We start from the raw sequence: 19157 nt of genomic DNA, 5'->3' as shown, positions 1-19157 counted from the left end.
ATAGAGTCTCTTCTACATAAGTAGTAGAAAATGTCACCAAGAAATGAGCAAAAAAAGTTCCACGACAACCTTTTCTCATATCTATTTAAGCTAAAAACCAAAATCGGTACTTATCTATATGATTCGTGAGTTATCGGTATTTCGGGAGTACATATCTGTATTGCGGTATAGACTAGAGATGGTCGGGTATAGAAATTCTTATACCCGAACCCGACCCGTACCCGAGTGGTCAGCAAAAAAATTTACCCGTACCCGACCCGTACCCGATTGAAAATTAAAAAAATTACCCGTACCCGACCCGTACCCGATCAATAATAAATAAAAATTACCCGTACCCGACCCGTACCCGAAAAAAAATAAAAAATTTTACCCGTACCCGACCCGTACCCGATTAAAAATTACCTGTACCCGTACCCGACCCGAATGAGTAGTAAAAATTTTACCAAAATTCAGTATGGAAAAAATAAAGTGTTTTAGATATCGAGCCGTATCAGGCTCTAGTTGGTAAGAAAAATACATTAAAATGATTGTTTACTTTTAAACATATAAATACACTGTGAAGCATGAATAATGTAATGGAACTTTTTTTAAACATGCATAAAAAACAAACGGTTCATCCGAATTCAAAATTTATTTTTTCATATTAAAGTACAGTCCTTCCGGGTAATTGTGAAATATAATTTCATTCAAATGGCTGCCTCGGCTGGCCTTGCAGTACGCCATACGGTCGGTCCAGCTTTTTAATACATTTTCGATTGTATGCAGCTTTATTTCAGCTATGGATGCACGAATGTTATCCTTCAAGGCTTGAATTGTCTCTGGCTTGTCCACATAACACTTATCTTTGACAGCCGCTCAAAGATAATAGTCTAACGGTGTCAAATCACAGCTCCGAGGCGGCCAAACGACATCCGAATTTCGACTGATAATTCGATCTCCGAAGACTGTGCACAGATGATCGATCGTAGCGTTGGCTGTGTGGCACGGAGCGCCGTCTTGTTGGAATCAAAAGGTGTCCAAGTCTTCCTCTTCAAGTAACGGGAAGAACCAATCGCTAATGATGACGCGGTACCGCTCGCCATTGACCGTGGCGGCGGCTCCTGCCTCATTTTCTTAGAAAAAAGGCCCAATGATACCGCCAGACAAAAATCCGCACCAAACCGTCACTCTCTGAGATCGGCTTCTCCATGATGACGTGCGGGTTTTCCGTCCCCAGATGCGACAATTTTGCTTATTAACATACCCGCCGAGATGAAAATGTGCCTCATCCGAGAAGATGATTTTTTTGCACACATTTCGCAACATTACCATGATTTTGAAAGTAAAACTGCACTATTTTCACGCGGTCCTCAAGCGTATACACAACCATTTTCGTTCAGCGGAAGGATACAACTAAGTTTCTGTCAAATCAGAAGTGACATTTCAGGAATCAGGAATCAGAACAAATTGGCTCAAATGGCACGTTCCCCTTGATATTTGGAGATTTGTGCCTTGCCATCAATTTGTTTTTAGCATCATTTTCCCGATATATAAGAGGGAAGGATTGAAAGGAAATGGTAAGGGTTGGACTAGGAGGATGGGAAAAATTGACGACACAAAAACACATAAAAGCAGAAGTAAATTCTGCACCCCTAAGGGATGCTGAACAATCTGCTGAGGATCACATTTAGTGGAAGCAGAAGGAAATTCTGAACCTCTACGAGGTCCCGAACAGTCTGCTGTTAATAAAACCTCCAACCCCCGAGAGGATTTAGAGATCTTACAAAAGCGACACCATTCTGCACTCCCGGAAGAATGCAGAACGACTCGCAGTATGTACGAGCAGAAGTAAATGCGGTACCCCCCAGAGGATGCCAAACCCTATTTAAGGTGCATACAGAAGGGATTCATTTACTCCAGGAAGAACGATGAACCCTTCTGACTATAGCTCCTTACCACATTGGGTGAGAAACGAGAGAATATCCTTCAATTTTAGCTCCGCATACACAGACTCAACCATGTATGGAGAACCAAAAACCCGGATACGTAGCTGCGTCAATGCGGGACAGTTACATATCAGATGATATGAAGTACCATAATCGCATTCACACAAATCACACGAATAATACTCAGCACGTTGAATAGTAGCCATGTGATAATTGAGTTTGCAATGTCCAGTCAGAGCTCTGACCAGAATACTTCAATGATACTTGGAGAAATGCAGTAGACACTTTGACATTTTCAGATTTAAATCTGGTAGAAATGCTTTTGTCTGAGCGCAAGTTTGCAAGCTGCGCCAGTAGCTGGCATGTTTGGATGCAGCCCAAGAACGTATCTTGTGCTTTATCCAACTAGTTGAAAGTGGTAAAGCTGGTTCAGGACCAACGAAATCATTCGTTGCACCAGCTCTAGCCAACTCATCAGCCCATTCATTTCCAGTAATACCAGAATGGCCGGGTACCCATATGAAGTAAACAGCATTTGAAATGCTGAGGTCTTTAATTTGAGTTCGACATGCGATCACTAGATTCGACCGTGAGTCATTCGAACTGAGTGCTTTTAAGGCTGCCTGACTGTCGGAACAAAAATAAATACGTTTACCACAGATCCTCTGCTGAGGTGCCGATTGTACTCCACACAGAATTGCGTAGATTTCTGCTTGGAACACAGTACAGTATCTACCAAGTGAATGAGACTGCTCCAGCCTATTTCACGACAGTAGATACCAGCACCAGCACGACCATTCAACAGAGAACCGTCCGTAAAACAAACTATGTGTTCATCAAGTTGTCGTTCCAGACAACCAGACAATCATTCCTAACGAAGAGGATAGCTCACATTGAATGTTTTAAAAGGAAAACTGCATGTGAGAGTTAGGTCACTAGGAGCGAGTAAATACTCATCCCACGGAACCATTTGAGACCACAAGCGAGTGTGACTGGTAGCATATTCTAATGGGTTACTGTTCCAAAGCCCTGTAACCCTAAGACGGTATGCACAAGATAATGCTTCTTGTTTTAGGAATACATGTAGTGGTTTAATGCACAGTAGCGCCTCTAGAGCAGCAGTAGGAGTTGTCGTGAATGCTCCTGTCATCGCCATTAGGACCATCCTTTGGAGATGATTTAGCTTTGACTGAACTGTCGCGACTTCTCCTTTCTGCCACCATACAAGACATCCATATGCTAAAATTGGTCTAACGATAGTTGTGTAGATCCAATGAATATATCTGGGTTTGAGTCCCCATGATTTTCCAAAAGCTCGTCTGCATTGGCCGAAAGCCATGCAAGCTCTTTTAATCCTGAAATCAATGTGAGCAGACCAATTCAGTTTTGAGTCAAGAATAACCCCGACGTATTTAACTTGATCGACCACAGTGACCCCTGAACCAAAGAACTGCAACGGACGAGCTCCTGTAATTATCCTACGATGAGTGAAAAGCACCATTGATGTTTTGCCCGGATTTACAGATAATCCAAACCTGACAACACCATTGTTCAACAGATCGCAGGGCTTGCTGCATTAAATCAAAGAGAGTGTTAATGCTTATACCGGTCATCAATATATGATAATCGTCGGCAAAACCATAAGTCGGAAATCCAAGGTTATTAAGTTTCCTTAACAAACTATCAGCGACTAGGTTCCATAAAAGTGGGGATAGTACACCACCTTGAGGACACCCACAGACACTCAGCTTTCTAATCTCTGGCCTGCCGAAGCGATGATCAAAGAAGTTGATTGCTAAGCATTGCGTGTATCCAGTAAGGGAAAAACCCAAGATATTCCGTTCACGACTGCAATGTTTAACCTCCTGCAGCCATTCAGCCATCGGCACGGAAATACACCTTGACTTAGGAGTTCCTATTGTTGTGGCCTTTTACGACATGGAATAGGAAACCAGTGGATCAATTCTTGGTAAAAAATAATTCCGCCGGATGCCACACGGCTTACCTGTTTGGTGGACTTATACCACCGGTACAGGTGGACCGTAGCGTTATTCTTAGCAGTTGGGAAACTGCTACCGACACTACACGGCTATCTAGGCTGCTCAGAGAGGGAAGTTAACATTGATGGTCAACTTCCATGGATGGCCGAGCAGCCGGTAAACATACCCGCCGAGATGAAAATGTGCCTCATCCGAGAAGATGATTTTTTTGCACACATTTCGCAACATTACCATGATTTTCAAAGTAAAACTGCACTATTTTCACACGTTTCTCAAGCGTACACACAACCATTTTCGTTCAGCGGAAGGATACAACTAAGTTTCTGTCAAATCAGAAGTGACATTTAGGTTACCAATGTCGAAATAACCGCTAGCTCAAAAATAAATGTTAGATGGCGGACCCTGTAGATTTCCAATGTCTTTGGTACTTTACACTCATTTACAAATGTCAACAAAAGCGAGTAATATCTACTCAAATTTTTCAAAAAGCATATTTACCCAATATGTCGTAATACCCGTTGTACTCAATTTTGGGTAGGTATGGTTTTTACGAAACAGTGCGACTTTTGATCCAATTCTTTAGAACTATAAGTAAGCGTGCTCGTTATCCTGACACACATAAAAATTCACATTCGAATCACTTGAAAAATCACGTAAAATAGTTCTAAATGTCAAATTGAATATTATACGTGACGAAAATGAATGTTATGCGAACATCCCCTAAAATGAATAGTGTGTTATCAGTTCGACCAAAGAATCAAACAATGTACGTGTATTCCCGGTGTGAAAAATTCAATTTTGAACATGGTGAACGGTGAGTCCTTCAAGTGTAAGTAGTTTGAACATTCGTAGGAAATTTTTTTGGTTACAATTTTTTACTACAAAGCAAAATTAATTATGATTTTGATTTAAATTAATCTGTCAACTATGCCCGTTTTGTAAACCTCACAAACCCACACCCACGATGTTATCGGTAGCTGGTGGTTTTTACAGCCATTGAACCGGTGGAACCCTCAACGAGTTAACACGGTGAAAATTTGAGTATTTCACGAGAAAAGATTTTCACCCTTACTTTTGCGACTCCACGTTGTCACGCATCGAGATTTTCACTTGTAGTCCAGTGAAATGAAACGAAAATTAACTAGCAATATAGCCCAACTTGCTGTGCCATCAATCGGTGTCATTTAAAGTGAGGTGACACCACCCAGAAGTGCAGAATAATAAGAACTTCTATGTAGATTTTCTGAAATAAATGTTCATGTTTTTATGGTAAGAATCCCAATGATTTTTATGAAAATTTTGAAAATCTCTAACCAATATTTAAAATAACAGTTTTCTGGTATCTGAATGTGATATGAGTACTACACTACATTTTATATACTGCCCATACTTGCATATCAGTCCCATATGGGAAATCGGCATGTTGAGAAAAAGACGATCAAAAGTTTATTTCCGAATTTTTTTATTTATTGTGCTCCCTAATGCTGGTCCCGGGTTGGCGCTTCAATGCATAGGACGCTGGTCTTACAAGCCAGCTGTCGTATGTTCGAGCCCCGACCTGGAAGGATTCTTAGTGTCAGTAGGATTCATAGTACTAACCATGCAATGATTCGTACGCTAAGAATCGGCTGCGAAGTCTGTTGAAACAGAAAGGCCAAATTCCACGAAAGGAATGTAATGCCAGGACTTTGCTTTGCTCCCTAATGCAAAATCTTGGTATTATTACATGAAATATCGGTAATACACCTTTGCTGTTCCAATATTGCAACAAATGAAATTATTGAAATTTTGCACTGAATGGGACTGATATGCTGATATTTAGCATATGGGACAAAGAAATGAGTTGATATTTTTTATATTTTACTGAACAAACCCTCAACTTTCATTGCAATTTCTGAGAGTATATTGAGGAATGACTCCATTCCTCAAGCTAACTCAAAATTGGCGAAAATCGATATGAGACTGATATGCGAGTATGGGCAGTATATGAATCAAATAATTTTTACTGGATTGTGCATTAAACAGCTTTAAAATGGCAGTCCATTAAAACCTACGTGAAAAGTAGATTCCGACCGCAACATCATAGAGCTAAGGCAGTGTGTCTTATTAAATATGTTATAAACAAAGTAGGGCGGGAAATATTCACATAACTTTTCATGAAGAAAAAAATGTTTTTTTCTGGAAAAAGATGCCGTTTGACAGGTCTGGTCCTAGGCGGGAATGTCAAAACCCCTTGAATCAAATTGATTATTAAACTGTTTGCAATGAAAAAATCTCGTCAACGTGTAAACATATTTATGTGAAGTACAAATGGTCGGGTAATCGATCCGAAAAAAAAATTTACCCGTACCCGACCCGTACCCGAGTGAGCGATAAATTTTTTTACCCGTACCCGACCCGTACCCGAGTGAGCAGTAAAATTTTTTACCCGTACCCGACCCGTACCCGATTGAAAATAAAATTTTTTACCCGTACCCGACCAAAAACCCGTCGGGTACGGGTACGGGTCGGGTTTCGGGTAAAATACCCGATACCCGACCATCTCTAGTATAGACGGCAAAAATCTGTATAAATACCGAAAAATAGGTATATCTGGCAACGTTGGTATCAGTTTCCAGTTTTGTTTTATTATAATTACATGACTACTTTGATGGAAAACTGCTGTTGTTGAACAGCTTGTCAATTGACATAGTCGTAAAGTGACGGAATATGCTAGCAGGGTTGTGCTTTACTGACAATTATATCATGTTATTTCGGGAAAACATATTTTAATGTGACGTTTCTGAATATGAAATAACGCAAAAGTAAAACATGTTATTCCGCTTAAAACATGAAATCAGAGTTAAAACTTGTTTGAACCTACACGTTTCGTTTTTGAACCTACACGCGGGCTACTCTGACTCCGAGAAAAACGAACATGTGGTACGCGTCCTAAACAACAACTCATATAAAAAAGAAAAAATAATAATAAACAACTCATATGGATGCGAGGTGCGACTCGAGAAAATTTTCAGAGCGAAACTACACGATTGTAGTCCGATCTAGAGCGACCAGAGGTTACTAAAACAAACATATCACAAGTTGTTTGGGCAACTCTGGGTCAACTCTCGGGCTGCTCTGATCAATAAACGAAAACGGTATAAGTGACAAATAATATTTTTACACATCCTTTAATCAGTAAACCAAAATAGAAACGAGATGGTTAAATTAGCAGGCTTGGATTCTCCTTCAATAGAACAGCTGAAAAAAAATTACTATACTATATTACAATTACTATCCAGGGTTGATCAAGAAAATTTCCAACCCGGGAAGATCCTTGAACTAATTAGGAATCGAACCCAATATCTCTACCAATATTAGACAATAATTCACAAGGACCTTAAGACCAAAGAGATCTCAGCGAGAACGCACCATATTTGGTCTCAAACAATGACATCTCTCAATTCAGCTATATTGAATTTCTATAGATAGTCTTTTTTTACCTATATCAACTCTAAAATAATAATAGCAATAATAATAATAATAATAATAATAATAATAATAATAATAATAATAATAATAATAATAATAATAATAATAATAATAATAATAATAATAATAATAATAATAATAATAATAATAATAATAACAATAATAATAATAATAATAATAATAAAAATATCCATCATCATCACACAGATCATAATAGCTGATAAGACTTTTAATTTTTTTGATGAAAAAAAATTATAAGTCAAAATACAATCGTATTCATTTTTCCAAATTTTAAGAAAATCAAAGCCGTCGGAAGTGGCGGCCTCTTGCATACAAACCTGTAACCGCCTCGTTTGCCCGGTCTACTAGCTAGGTTTCTTTGCTTTAGTTAGGTCCGAACGAGCGGTAGCGAGGTCGGACAGCACATGAACCAAAACGATGTGGCGTAGCCGCATCAGACTTTTTTTCATTTTTACTTAATAAACGGAAAACACCACCTACATTTGCCTGGTTGATACACCTATGCAATTACTTTGATGCTTAGTAGTAGACTAATAGTCAACGAGTTTTCTTGGGAATTCCTTTCTGGGAATTCCTTTTCATGAATCAATCTTTATTCAAGAGTACAAGAATCAATCTTCAAGAAGTACAATTGTAGGTCAACAAAACGGGCGCTGACGCTATCTTTCATTTGTCTTTATTTTAAATCAATTCCAATTACAATTTTAGGACGATTTCAGGATTCGGCGAAATGGTCGCGAATTCTGTGATCTGACTAATGAAAAGTTTGTCGTTTTTACATATGCTGCGATTCTGGTATTGTATCTATGTAAATCAGTTCATCTCTCAACTAAATCACACAAATATCAAGGCAGCATACCATTTGTTGTTTTAAAGTTGAATACCATTGTTAACTAATAAATTCTTTGTTTGACCGAAAGCCATTGTCATCAGAAAAGAAGAGGAAGTGTATTTATTACATTTAAGGCTGTAGACCATCTCGTGAATTATTCTTACTTTTAGCAGACAGGGAAGAGCAAATAATGCGATACGTTTCGCAAGCGCAATCGTATCCGAAAAAGACAACAAATCGATATTCATAGATATTTGGCGTAGTTTTGTATCTTAGGTGATCCCGAGTGTGAAATCATAACAGCATCATTTTTCATAGTTCACAGTACTTCGAACAAAGGTTTGAAATTTCAAATACTTATCATCGTATATTTCTGAAACCGGATGTCGTATTTAAAGAATCAGAAATATTGTATGAGACCATATTACCTTTATTTAGAATCTAAGGTTGTGAAAATCGGTTAAGTATAAATAATTAACCGTTATAACTGAATTGAAATTATTTAGTAACAGGGTAAACAGAATTGAAAATGATCACAGATTTTCACAGATTCTGGAATAAATCACAGATTTTCACAGATTTTTGAAATCGAGCACAGCTTAGCACCAAAAAGTGCAGAGCGGTAGAGGAAAAAGGTACAGAGCGTGTTGGTAGTGAGACCTTTATTTTGCTCACCAAATTGATTTCGATCTGCTATTATGGTACGGGAAATGGGCACAGATTTTTGAAAAAATGACCTGGCATCCCTGGTCCTACGCGTAGCGTGCCAGAGGTAGGTTGTTGCTAGACAGCAAGACAAAAAGTGCCATAATACGATTTGAAGCTTTAATTGGTATGCTCTGATCTTGTCAAGCGAGTTCGGATGAAATTCCATGTTATGTCGTTCTCACCTGAGAAATTAGCAACTACCCCAGGATAAAGCAAAGAATAACAGACAGGACACTCAAATTAGATTCTTCAATAACTTTAACGGGCATTTCGAATATTCCTTTATTTGGGACAGTACTCACATGTGTCATGATGGCGCCACGTTACCCTATCAAAAACATCCTGTCTGACATCTAGACTGTGTTTATTTTTTTCATTTACCAACAGAGTTGCCATTCATACAGAATTACCTGTAATGTATTGATTTGTATACGTCCATGCGAATTTCATGCAGGATACAGATTTAATACATACTGCCAAAACTATATACATAATTGTCTTCCAACGCAATACAAAATCGAACCCGTTTTGTTACAATATTTACTTGCTTCTGGTCTGCCGCCACTTAATTTCGGGTGAAAACTACCAACACAATAAAAAATAGTCTAGATGAACAATTTGACTCCTTGGTTACCTTTCAACATCGCGAAAAAGTTAAATATATTATCAACGTAATCCAATAATTTATTGTGACGATTCATTTTCAAATATTTTGATGAAATCAGGCATCCCTGCAAGCAGCTGATCGGTGTTGACAAACGAGGGGAAACCAACTAGTAAAAAAAAACTTGTACATAACACAAGGGGTGTACAGATAGTAAATAGTTCGCGCAGTACAATATAAGTGGAACTAGTGCATCACGAAAAATTATTTTTATAAGAATTTACTCATACTGTCATGTCTGTTAGTCTGTGGGTAAAGTTCAAGTGCTTAAACTTAATCCCTAATTTATATAAGATGAACTCGATTAATAACTAGAAAAAATTTATCGCTTCAACCGAAATGGAAGAATGGTAGTAATGGTAGAGAAACTTAACGCTAAAAAAATAACTGCTTGCATACAAACCTTGAACACAAGCTTGGCGAAGAAAAGCTTAAATATCGAAATCCGTATCGCAAGTATGTACAAAGATATAATTGCATACATTTGGGATATTGATGTAATCTCGTCGGCTACAAAACAAATACAAATCAAGACGAATAGAGTCTATATTTTGGGTTCACGTGTTCGGTGTTGGTTTCTAATAAAGATCAGTCTAAGCAGATTCTCGTGCAGTTGCGGATTCAAAAATCTGACGGTTGATTGAACTGTTTGATTGAAAATGTCGATCATTAGAAATTTTGGTAGCCTTGTTCCACATCAATGGCTGAACAACCCCATGGGGCTGTAGTTTTTTCACTATTATCACGACGAGCAATTTTGTCAACCACTTTTGTGTTCCTCATATAATTATTGCTTATTATTATCGCTCATTCGGCTTTTGTTTGGTATTTACACACCTTATTATAGCAAAAAACAGAGCCTTAGTATTTCATTCCTTTTGAGGATTTGACCTTCTGTTTGAACAGACATTGCCGATCATAGCGAATGGAACCATTGCATGGCTAGTGCTACGTTCCTACTGACACTAAGAATCCTTCCAAGTCGGTACTCGAACATACGACAACTGGCTCGTAAAACCAGTGCCCTAAGCATTGAACCGCAAACCCGGACCTAACACACACACTATTCTAATATGGTTATATATGCTATGTCTCGGGAACAATTTTCAAAAACGAACCTACACTCTTAGAAAAAATGAAATATACGCTTGACTTTAATTCAAGTATGCCATAATTTCTTCGGTGATTCTATATCGAAGTAAGCTTCTGATAAATTAACTGTGAAGTTACTGATATCACACATCTTTACATACTTTGAATTGTGAATGTAAGTAAATCGCGACGCTCCTTTTATATGCATCTATTAAGATGTAAATTTGCTAAGTGTGTATTTTTAAAAAACTATAATTTTTCGTACATTATTTCTAAATGTTGACCTACTGTGCAATAAATTTCTGCATTCATCAGCAAAAACATTAAAAAAATTAAATAAAAATTAAAACCTAAAATTAAAAAAACAAATTCACACTACATGTTCGAATGTTGTTGTGTAGTAAAGTCTCTGCTTTTTTTGTATTATAGAGGTTTTAACATTGTTGTCATTCACCTCTTCGGGCTAGAAAAGTTTTCTGACCCTATGTGAGGGGAAGTCTCTGCTTTTGACAGGAACGTGATCCACATGTAACATTTACTACCGAAATTCAAGCTTGTTACATTTTATTCATACGGCCCATTGCCAAAGACCAATCGTTTTTGAACTAAATGTTCTGAAAGATCTCCAAGGAATTTTTCTCAAGCCCTCAACAAAAGTAAGACTAGAGTCAATATTGTGAACTGATGATGGAAACTGTCGTTTTAGTTCATGAAGAAGGCGTATGCAAATTTTTAGCCAAATCAATATGTTGAATTTAGAGAAAACTCGTGATTTTTTATTGAACCAAAACAAAAGCTATAGGGAAAAAGAAAACTGTGTATTATCGATATCGAATTGTTTTAGTCAGCAACAGTCGAACAAATTGTACAAAGTAAAATTGCCCTTGGAGATCTAGAGTAAATAAATTATTATCATTTTACTAGACTAAGATGCATCTGCCACTTTACGCATTTGTTAGCAGTGAGTGCATCAGTGATAACAAGACGATTTAACGAGAAAGCACATTTTAATTGGTCTTTCAGGTACACTCATTCCTTAATGCATAAGAAATTAATATGCTAAAGATACCGTAGATGATTCACCGTGAGGCGCGCTGGTATTAACGCGTGCTATTCAATATTTAATGAGATATGCAATTACGAGACGTGGCAAACTGAAACTGACAGAATCATGTGATTCTATCCGGATCTTGCATTTGCTATTGAGTTATCCCGAGTTACACAATGGAAACTCTTATCCAATACTCACAGTTAATCACCCCATCCATGGTGCATTACTCCAGTGCCCACTGATCCAAACGCCACTGCTAAGCAAATAACTTTTGCGACGTCTGCTAAACGACGGAATCGTAATAGGTATTATTTTTCAATTTTCTTATATTTGTTTTTCCAACTGCATTTGCCTCGAGCATTTATTTATTCGTATAGCTTACGTATGAAACCACAAAGATACGACTTTATAACGCCAGTTACGAGGGTGGCAACAAAACAGTAATTAATTTCACCACTTCCACTTCGCTCGTCTCTCATAATTGCACACTTAATTAACCTTCCTGTGACATTTTTTTTTAATTTTTCTTAGTTTGTCGATTCTCTCATGTTCGTGGTTCTATCTATCTCACTCTGTCACTCTCCATCGAAAAAATACTAACTGCTTCTGATAGATCCACCTACAATTCATTTGATTTACCTACACAGTTCATTTGAACTGGTCACTGACTTCGGAGTTGAGTACTTTTTGTTGTTGTGCGTCCTTTCATCATCTCAAACCTTTTTCGATAAGGATAAACTGAAGAGCATACTTTTGAATAAAGCATAGATATCAAACCTGTCAAGTATATCCTACCATTTTCTTTCATTTTTCTGGAACTTCAGTATATGGTTAGTACAGCAACGCTGGCTTCAATAAATATTTTCATTTAAAACTCATAAATTTTCCATCATTTTCCACCTCATAAAAAAGTACACCAGTAATGGCGAATGCGATGTGATGCGATCGACTAGCACGAAGACGGGCACTCTGAAAACGTGCAGTTTCCGCTTGCTATTTCATTGACTCGCTTGGTAGCATTATTGTACTGTAGCCCGAGTAGAGAGTGAGATCAAAAAGAAAACTAAATTTGATGTTGTGCTGTTCGTATATATCGATTACTTAATTTGCTATCGTTTTGGTCGTTTTAACGGTTAAAAGATCAAAATCGAAAGCAAAAAAAATGCTGTGTGACATTAAACTGAAAACTGGTTTTGCTCTCAGTGAAAGCACATTGAAAATTTAATATGATGTAGATTTTCCGAAATGACACGTCACGAGCATAAGCTAAAAATAGAACAGCCATAAAAGGTCCGGGATAGTATACATTTAGGCGATATTACTCGCAAGCAAGAAAAAAGATTTTATGCAATCTCCATATTAGTCGCAAGTAAGAAAAAAAGACTTCATGCAATCTTCACACTACCGCGGAGAGAATCCGGTTTCGAACTTAGGTGATTTGGATTGCGAACTTTTTGCGATTGCTAGGGACTGTAGGTGCTAGCTATAAGGAAACGGAAAATGTTCGGTTATATGACAAGCAGTGTTGTTTCACAAAGTTGTGTGCAGGTAGTTTCTGTCAATGCACACTCGTTGCGTCGCTTCCATCCCGCATCCACCGTGAATAGCATTTGAGCACAGTATACAAACGTTATCTTTGTCCTTCTCATATCCAAAGCTGTAGCATTAAAACATTATAACATTAAATTGAGTTATCTACTTGATCGCACACAACTCGCACATGTAATCACTTTGAAATACGAATTTAGAGGCTCTGAAGACCGAAAGTTTTACAGTGAAGTCATCTACAACACACGGAACGTGAATTAGGAATCCGGCAATTAGGTATCCCAGATCATTTGTTTTTTCGACTAATTGGGACAATTAACGAATATCACGCTTCTGACCACAGATAGAACCAGAATCTCTTCAATAAATTTCTAGTTCTTGTGTTGACTTATAATTTACGATCATTTAGTCAGACGGTTTCTTTAGAAAAGTGTATTAAAGTTCCAAGATTTATTAGATGATTGATAAAATACTTCTCATAGTATCTAGCGTTAGTGAGTATATGAAGTTCTAAGCATCTATAACTCGGAATAAGAATTGTTTTGAAGAGGCTCTTCGACACAGTTTGTGGACTACTTAAGAATATACAAATTAAACATATATTTTCTTAGTGGCTCCTCTAAGCCACTTAAGTATTATTAAGAATTAGCTCTAGGTTCTGAAATCTGAGAGAATTTTTCGCATAATGTTGGATATAAAGTTACGGATATTTTCAGAACGGGTTTGGCGAGTAGATTATATTCGCCATCCAGGTCCCCGTTTTCTGGATGGACTGAAAATAATGGTCTAAAAACTTTGGAATGAACTTCGCGACGTCGTGTGATTACAAATATCGAAACATTTTTTTTAAACTGAACGCAAAAATTGTTACAGGATCTGATACTTAACGTATCTAGAAGAAAATCGATGACGTCAAATATATTTCTCATTTTCTGAAATAAGCTCCTTTTACGGCAGACGATCAGCGAGATGGGAATGCCAAAGCCACTATTCAGATTGACCTGCTTCAGACAAACGTGGTACCGATGATCGCCAATTTATCTAATGCCTCCCAGACGTGAGGTTTGACACCAATATTCTCGTGGTTAAAAAGAAGGAGCATTATTTGCGTAAAAGTTGAAAAAATGTTGCAAAAATCGTTTCTTCGCGGTCATGGTTGCGGTCAACTGCAGGATCTCGGCAGGATGGCAAAGCATTTTTGTAAAAGGCAACAAAGGATTGAAGGAATAATTCTTCCATTGAAATTTAATTTTGTATTTTTGTGTTGCCATTTGAAATTTGCTCAATTTCGATGGATTCACTAAGTTGTTGATTTTAATATTTTCATTTTTTGAGTTTCACAAAACTTTTGCCTTTAAACAGCAAAATGATAACGTAATGTGATATTAATTGAAAATTTGATTAGTCGAAATCATATTAGGATTTCAATCTGATGTTGCTATCATAATCAGATTTCAATTTGTTCTCATTTTGATGTTACACTTTACTCGGGAGGTACGTATGTACGGTACTGTACATATACTCAGTGTAAACGCATTTTTTTTGTCATCGGTTGCGGTCTCTTGCTGTACTTATTACACGTTATCTTTATTTTGCAAAGTCTGACCTACATTGGATGCTATTGCATAGGTACATAGGGCCTGCCAGCAGCAAATCTCTACAGCGGAATTAACGGAAAGTTTTGGAGTTTCCACTTTCACAATCCAAATTCGATAATTGATGCAATTTAGAAGAAAAAAAGTCTTGCTACTCCTTCCCTGTATATGCTATATGCACACCATCATCTGGTATCATCTTCCCTCAACCTGTGCAATAACTTCTAACAAATTTCGATGCGGAAGTTGACCTTCCACAGGCACATAAACATACGAAAACTGGTTTGCGAAATCAGTGCTTTGAATCACCGATTAGAGCTATTCTTGAAAATGGTATGGCTGTTAAAGCATACAAGTCTTGTTGTCCATCAAGTGATGACTGTTTTTTCGTTTACCTCAATTTAATTACCGTTTGTTGACTCAGAAGCACCGGAGCTGTTTAAAGATGTATTCTTGATTCAGCTCATACGCATCATCTTTCCATCATATTGTGACTTATATTTTTGAGTGTAAGGCTCGAATTCAGGAATCAGAACAAATTGGCTCAAATTGCACGTTCCCCTTGATATTTGGAGATTTGTGCCTTGCCATCAATTTGTTTTTAGCATCATTTTCCCGATATATAAGAGGGAAGGATTGAAGGGAAATGGTAAGGTTTGGACTAGGAGGATGGGGAAAATTTACGACACCAAAACACAAACAAGCAGAAGTAAATTCTGCACCCCTAAGGGATGCTGAACAATCTGCTGGGGATCACATTTAGTGGAACCAGAAGTAAATTCTGAACCTCTACGAGGTCCCTAACAGTCTGTTGTAAAACCTATTTAGGTTTGTTACTATGTGCGTTCTTTCTGATGAACGATGCACAGTTAATAAAACCTCCAACCCCCGAGAGGATTTAGAGATTTTACAAAAGCGACACAACGTCCTGGGTTGGCGGTTCAATGCATAGGACGCTGGTCTTACAAGCCAGTTGTCGTATGTTCGAGCCCCGACCTGAAAGGATTCTTAGTGTCAGTAGAATCCATAGTACTAGCCATTCAATGATTCTGTACACTAAGAATCGGCTGCGAAGTCTGTTGAAACAGAAAGGCCAAATTCCACAAGAGGAATGTAATGCCAAGACTTTGCTTTTTGACACAATTCTGCACTCCCGGAAGAATGCAGAACGATTCGCGTAGGTATGAGCAGAAGTAAATTCAGCACCCCATAAAAAATGCCAAACAATCTGCTAAACCCTATTTAGGGTGAATACAGAAAGGATTCATTCACTCCAGGAAGAACGATGAACCCTTCTGACTATAGCTCCTATGGGTGAGAAACCTTTTGCTGACATGTTTGGATGCAGCATTCGACATGATACATCGGGAAATCAACCTCGTGTTGAACGAGGCACTACACGCGAACTTCCCCTCCGGTTTCGTAGATAGTGTTTTCGTACTAGTGAAGAAGAAAGATGTTAGAGACACCGCTCACTCGTATAGACCAACTCATTAATAAACTACGACTACAAATTCCTGTCTCGTATACTAAAGAGCAGACTAGAGAAATTGGTAAGTGCTCATCATATTTTGGGAGACATACAGAAGTGTTCCAATCCCGATCGAAACATTTTTCAAGCCACTCTCGCTCTCAAGGATAGAATCGCTCAGTTAAACGCGCACAAACGCAAAGCAAAACTCATTTCTTTCGATCTAGACCATGCGTTCGATCGTGTTAATAGAAAATTTTTATTCGTGACCATGTGCTCCCTCGGCATAAATCCCGAATTGGTTGAGTTACTTTCCAGATTAGCCCAAAGAGCTTCGTCGCGATTACTGGTCAACGGACATTTATCGGCTCCCTTTCCTATACAACGCTCGGTAGCCCAAGGAAATCCTATCAGCAGTCTCTGTTTCGCTATATATCTAACCCCACTCCTGCAACAGCTTAAGAATGTGTGCGGAAACGATTTGGTAGTCGCCTATGCAGACGATATCAGTGTAATCGCTACCACGACCGACACGATTGAGCAAATCCGCTGTATCTTCTATCGCTTTGGATGTGTGTCAGGGGCAAAGCTCAACCTACTGAAAACGGTAGCCATCAATGTTGGCTTCATTGACGAAAATCCTCTAGGCGTGCAGTGGCTGCAGACAGCGGAAACAGTAAAAATTCTCGGAGTAACCTACACAAACTCGATCAGAGCAATGATCAGGTTAAACTGGGAGGCAACAGTGAGAAAATTCACCCAACTCGTATGGTTACATTCAAAACGATCATTGACGTTGCTGCAAAAAGTTACCCTTATGAACACTTTCATCTCATCTAGAATCTGGTATCTGTCATCGATCATACCTCCTTCAAGTGTCCACATAGCAAAGCTAACATCGACAATGGGTACGTTTCTATGGCGTGGAATACCGGCACGGGTGCCAATGCAACAGTTAGCTCGAAACCTAGAAATGGGGGGCTTGAAACTGCAATTACCTGCACTAAAGTGCAAAGCATTACTGCTTCATCGTCACATCAAAGAAATCGACTCTATGCCTTTTTACAAATCATTCTTGGATCAAGATATCCACAATCAGCCTTTTTCCCCAGCAGATTGCATCTGCCTCAAACTATTATGTCAGCAAATACCACTCTTACCTCAGTTACAGCAGTCTCCTTCTGCCAGCAGTATACATCGGTCCTACATAGATAACACGGATGAACCAAAAGTTGAACGCGACAATCCGAACGCAAAGTGGAGTCAAATTTGGTCGAACGTACATCGAGCTAAAAGACTATCATCTTCTCAAAAAAGCGACCTGTTTTTGATAGTCAACAGGAAAATAGATCACAGACGGTTATTGTTCATTCAACACCGGGCAGACGGAGAAAACTGCGAACATTGTAACAACGCGGTCAAAACATTAGAGCATAAATTTTGTGAGTGTCCTAGAGTACGAGACGCATGGTTTCTATTGCAACGAAAACTTCTGTTACTACTGCACGGATGGCGAAGACTGAATTTTGCGGATCTTATTCGACCTTCCCTAGATGGAATACCAAAAACAACGAAGGAAAACATCCTTAAGGTTTTCATTCGATACATAAATTACATAAATCAATGTACCACAATTAATCAAAACGAATTAAAATTCATTTTAGAAAATGATTTGTAAATAACACCATATTTTATAAATAAACTATTCATACAAAAAAAAAATCTTGTGCTTTATCCAACTAGTTGAAAGTGGTAAAGCTGGTTCCGGACCAACGAAATCATTCGATGCACTAGCTCTAGCCAACTCATCAGCCCATTCATTTCCAGTAATACCAGAATGGCTGGGTACCCATAAGAAGTAAACAGCATTTGAGATGCTAAGGTCTTCAATTTGAGTTCGCGTAGATTTCTGCTTCGAACACAGTAGAGTATTTACCAAGTGAATGAGACTGCTCTAGCCTCATTTCACGACAGTAGGCACAAGCACCAGCACGACCATTCAACAGAGAACCGTCCGTATATCAAACTATGTGTTCATCAAGTTGTCGTTCCAAATAACCAGTCAACCATTCCGCACGAAGAGGATAGCTCACATTGAATGTTTTGAAAGGAAAACTGCATGTGAGAGTTAGGTCTTTAGGAGCAAGTAAATACTCATCCCAGGTAACCATTTGAGACCACAAGCGAGTGTGGCTAGTAGCATAGTCTATAGGGTTACTGTTCCAAAGTCCTGTAACCTTAAGACGGTATGCACAAGATAATGCTTCTTGTTTTAGGAACACATGTATGTTAGTGGTTTAAGGCACAGTAGCGCCTCTAGAGCAGCAGTAGGAGTTGTCGTCAATGCTCCTGTCATCGCCGTTAGGACCATCCTTTGGAGATGATTTAGCTTTGACCGAACTGTCGCAACTTCTCCTTTCTGCCACCATACAAGACATCCGTATGCTAAAATTGGTCTAACGATAGTTGTGTAGATCCAATGAATGTATCTGGGTTTGAGTCCCCATGATTTTCCAAAATTTCGTCTGCATTGGCCGAAAGCCATGCAAGCTCTTTGCATCTTGAAGTCAATGTGAGCAGACCAATTCAGTTTTGCATCAAGAATTAACCCGAAGTATTTAACTTGATCAAGCACAGTGACCTCTGAACTGAAGAACTGTAACGGACGAGCTCCTGTGATTATCCTACGATGAGTGAAAAGCACCATTGATGTTTTGCCCGGATTTACAGATAATCCAATTTGACAACACCATTGTTCAACAAATCCCAGGGCTTGATG

The 19157-nt window shown here is 38.4% G+C and overlaps 1 protein-coding gene across 20 annotated transcripts in view; it reads right to left on the bottom strand.

Annotated features, from left to right (window-relative positions):
• LOC131438867 (somatostatin receptor type 2-like) overlaps positions 1-19157 on the bottom strand; it is a 209766-nt gene that overhangs the window by 161104 nt on the left and 29505 nt on the right. For 3 of the 20 annotated variants that reach the window (XM_058609218.1, XM_058609222.1, XM_058609226.1), the window contains exon 2: positions 11963-12502. The exons of 11 other annotated variants lie outside the window; for them this stretch is intronic. The gene's annotated coding sequence lies outside the window, so the exon portion shown is untranslated. Of the gene's footprint in view, positions 1-11962; positions 12503-12559; positions 14608-19157 lie in introns of those variants that run through there. 6 more of the 20 variants (XM_058609220.1, XM_058609229.1, XM_058609221.1 and 3 more) reach the window with 4 other exon arrangements.

The sequence above is a fragment of the Malaya genurostris genome, chromosome 3 (genome assembly GCF_030247185.1).
Source record: "Malaya genurostris strain Urasoe2022 chromosome 3, Malgen_1.1, whole genome shotgun sequence".
Lineage (NCBI taxonomy): Eukaryota > Metazoa > Arthropoda > Insecta > Diptera > Culicidae > Malaya > Malaya genurostris.
Note: the sequence above shows the minus strand (reverse complement) of the source record. Positions and strands in the feature narration are given on the sequence as shown.